This window comes from Sciurus carolinensis, unplaced genomic scaffold (genome assembly GCF_902686445.1).
Source record: "Sciurus carolinensis unplaced genomic scaffold, mSciCar1.2, whole genome shotgun sequence".
Lineage (NCBI taxonomy): Eukaryota > Metazoa > Chordata > Mammalia > Rodentia > Sciuridae > Sciurus > Sciurus carolinensis.
Genome location: NW_025920441.1, coordinates 49,740 through 53,514, shown reverse-complemented (window position 1 = coordinate 53,514; position 3,775 = coordinate 49,740).

Below are 3,775 nucleotides of genomic sequence, written 5' to 3'. Positions count from 1 at the left end.
TCACAGGGCATAACACCAGTTTTGAACATACGACCATCTGAAAGTGGAATGGTGCAAAGTTTCCAAGCTGAATACTCAAAAGTAGAGAGTAAGGACATTTGGGGGAAAGAAATGCAGGAGGGTGTCATGCTGGAAAACAACTTCGGAGAAGAGACACTATGAAACTTGTCATTTTTCATGGTCAACCTACAAACTCCATGAAATATATTCAGCCTCGCTGTACACTACAAATACAGGAAGTAGTTATTGCCAGTTCATTCTGTATGCAACCTGAACACTGACCCTAATTTTGTTGAAAGTACATCAATGGCCTTGCAAATTCCTGTCTCTGTTGCTACCAATGGACAGCTGAACATACTTACTGATTCCTATATTTATGCCACAAGAACCATTAGCAAAGGTTTCCTAACATCACAGCACCTACCCTATGACCTACAATTTAAACCAGCTTATCCTGGGATATGCAACATAATCCCAGGCTCTCTGAATGAAGAGTGAACCACAACCTCAGAAATTTAATCCCCAAAATGTCTACAAATATTGTGTTGTGAAAACCCTATATCAGCAAAACCTGAATATCAAACCAGAAGTGGTTCCATAAAAGTCAACATTTTAATAGAATTACTGAGAAGGAAAAGCATACCTGAAGCATCTGCAGATTGTCAAATCTGTTTTCTCTCTTGACTTTTTTCTATCTACCTCCAACATGCCATATGCCTAATAGTTCTGATTTCCTTTATCAGGTGTGAGTTCTTTTAATGTGCGGTTCTTCTGTCATTCCTTACTTCCAAAAGCACAATGCATTCATTCCAAGATCCCTGGTAAACATGAGAGCCATTCACAACCCGAGTTGTTGCTATGCTTCACCTAATTCCACACTGCATCTCTTGAGGAGGTCCATCAATATTAACAAGAGTCTACAAACCGGCTCCATTCCTCTTCACATGGGAGTTCAAATGATATTGGGAGAGTGTTTTGTAAATCCCCCATGATCCTACTGAATGCTACCAATAGAGGCTAACATCAATTCAGCCCCACGTCCTACCACTATTCATCAAGAAATCACATGCAAGACACTGCAAAGCATAATAGTAAGAGAAACTCCAGGGACCAGAGCAGCTGTCTTTTGTGTTCATCTCTTGTTTCCCAGTTTATATTGTTGTTCACATGGAAAGTGCTCAGTTGTGGAAGTCTCCTTCATTGGTAGAGAACATGGGAGTGTGTCTGATAAACCTGGAGAGTTCCAGGTACAAGTGCAGTTGTCATTTTGAATTTCCTGCCACAGAAACCTGGTGAAGAATTCACTGTGGCAGAAGGTGGTGAATAATTATTCGCAAAAGCATACTCATGAGACACCCGTGATCTCTGTCCTAAGGAGAATAGAGTGAGGTCCTGGAAGTAGTACTCTGAAGAAATCCAGGTGAATGTGCAGCACTGATCCCTTGAAGCACATTTGCAAACTGAAATGTGTAAGTGGAAATGAATTGCATGTGAAACTGGTGCTGTTTTCCAGTGTTGATTCATTTTGTTAGGAGGGGAGAGAAGAAAAGAAAGAGGTGAAAAGATGGAAAGTTGGGAGCCTCCAAACTGGTCTCAGTTGTGTGTTTATTATTTCCACAAATTAAGAGTACTAGAGACTCGAACCTGGACCTTGAGCATGCTTGGCAGGCACTCTATGTATTGAGCAATATCGCCAGCACAAGAATGGACCCTCTGAGTTATAACACTTGATCACTTACAGTCCTAATTTGTGAAAATTTATGCTGAAGAGTAATCATGACCAAGTCAAACAATGCCTGAGGAATTCTTAATTCTTTTGTTCACAAAAATCCAGCAAAGAACTCTTTTACACGTCAATACCCAAGACCAGCAGTGTGTCCTAAGGGAAACGTATTCCCCTCTTCACTAAAGGAGGAAAATGGATGTAACTGATCTCTGAGCACAAAATTTTTTTAGGGATCAAACACGACAAGAGTAGGGGCAGAGACAGGACTATGTGGGATTAAGAATATTCTCAGTTGGGGCCTATGAATGGAGATTTTGAGGATCATTCACACATGCAACTCTAACCAATATATTCACAATCTACTGATTAATTGCTTGATACTACTTTTGTCTTATTTTTACTTTTGTCATTTTCTTTTGAAAAATGCTAAACAGCAGAGACCTCTGCATAATGGACAAGACAGATTTGGTGATGGATCTTGCTGAAAATCTCAGGAAAAAGGGTCAGAGGAAGTTGTTCCTCTTGTGCTAGACCTATTTCCCTTAGAGAGTGTGTTCTTCAGCAGTTTAGCAGGATGCTGTTGAGATATATAGAAGGCAAGGCAACTTATGATATCTCATGGGCTCTGGGGTCCTAGAAGCCAAATGTGGTTTCAAAAAGAAAACATTCCTCATCCAACTTCAATTTTCTGTTCATTATGTTTTCAGTTATTACTCTCAAGATTCAATACAGAAAGATTGTGACTGAAAGTCATATCCTTGATCCCACATTCATTCAGGTGCATTCACTTCCACTCAGAAAACCGCATCAATTGCTTACCACTACTCCTGTGACATGAGAAATATACATTGGAGAACTCCTCTAATCAAAGGGGAGGGAGCAGGATTTAGGCAGCTAGGTTGTGAAGGGCATGGGGCTTCTAGTCTCCTGTAGAAAAAGGCACTTGTTTGCACTCCCCAAAGGGTTTCTATAGCCTTGGTCAACATGAACTTTGAAGATTGGCTCACGTCATGGTTTCTGCACCCCAGATTCCACTTGAGGTCACAGAGGAGCGGCCTGAGAACATGGTTGCATCATGGATCCCATGGCAACCAAGGACTATTCTGCTTCTGGCCACTTCAAGCCCATATTCAAGACAAGCACTGACTCAACAGTGAGGATAAGAGGATAGACGAAGGGAGCGGGTACCAGGGTCTTGTGCTTTTAAAGAAATGATTCTATCCTTGTTGTCTGGTGAACTAGAAACCAGGATGTAAGCAGTACTCAGCCCCATGGGCGATAAATCCCTCCATATCCAGGTAGAACCAGGGTTCTACCACTGAAGCCTGACAGCTCGCACTTCCACCCAGGCCCACTAGGTGGGAGTGTGCTCCATTGGCCCCACCATTCATACTGACAACCTGCTCACCTGACTCTACTGCAGGCTATTAGCCCCCACAATGTCCACTGGAAGAGGCTGGGGCCCAGGGGTGCCTGAGAAGACGTGTCTCAACAAGCTTACCACTGGAACCAGTGAATTTGCACTAGACTCCACTCCTGCAGGACTGGGAATGCTGGGCTTTTCTTCAGAGTCAGGAAAATATTATAGAGGCCTAGCAGCCACACAGAGAGATGGGTGGTGAGCACTCATCTCAGTAGAGCATGTAGTGCAGCACAGGGGCTTAAGTGATCATTGAATTGGGACACATCACATTCCATCTCTCAGGTTTCCCCTCCTAACCAATGAAGTCTGGAAAGGAGAGAGCTGGGACATGGGATGTGCATGTTCCACGTGAAGGTGTTTGACTCCTCTGATGGCTCATAAAGAAAGGAGGAATTCCTTCACTCAGCATGTTATATGTAGGACAGGATGGACCTGACAAGAAAGGAGAATAGTTCTGTGCACACTCCAACTACCAGGACCCACCTGAAAGGCTGCTGGGTTGCGACTCTGCTGCACCAGAATCTTACCTGGTGGGATTTTTCCTGGGGCATGTCAAACCAACTCAAGATTCAGAAATGTCTTGCCAATCTGCCTTCACACAATGGTTCCTCTTCTTGACCAGACAT